General features: G+C 33.5%; 1 protein-coding gene across 1 annotated transcript in view; it reads right to left on the bottom strand.

Annotated features, from left to right (window-relative positions):
* Positions 1 to 334, bottom strand: part of LOC107660610 (receptor tyrosine-protein kinase erbB-4-like) — a 391,742-nt gene that overhangs the window by 155,171 nt on the left and 236,237 nt on the right. The window lies entirely within an intron of this gene.

The raw sequence follows: 334 nt of genomic DNA, 5'->3' as shown, positions 1-334 counted from the left end.
ATACATTTAATATGCACTTAGTATAGTATAATTTAAATATAGTAAGTATGTCTGAAAAAGCATAATTTAAATATATTTCTTTTTCAGCTGGGCAGCTGTGGTTAAACGCGATAAAACGAGCAGACTGGACAGAAACAATCGTCAAAAATGCTCGCGTTTGCAGCGCACACTTCTTATCAGAAAAGGGTCAATAAAGTATTGTCTTTTGTTGGTATGGGCGCGTCTACAGATTTCTTGCCATATGTCTATGTTTCTTGCATCTCATGACTATGTCGTGTATGAAATAATGTCTGTGCATGTGTATAAAACAACAAACTGACAATTTATATATAAT

Source organism: Sinocyclocheilus anshuiensis, unplaced genomic scaffold (genome assembly GCF_001515605.1).
Source record: "Sinocyclocheilus anshuiensis isolate Anshui unplaced genomic scaffold, SAMN03320099.WGS_v1.1 scaffold627, whole genome shotgun sequence".
NCBI lineage: Eukaryota > Metazoa > Chordata > Actinopteri > Cypriniformes > Cyprinidae > Sinocyclocheilus > Sinocyclocheilus anshuiensis.
This window is presented reverse-complemented; position numbering and strand designations above follow the sequence as displayed.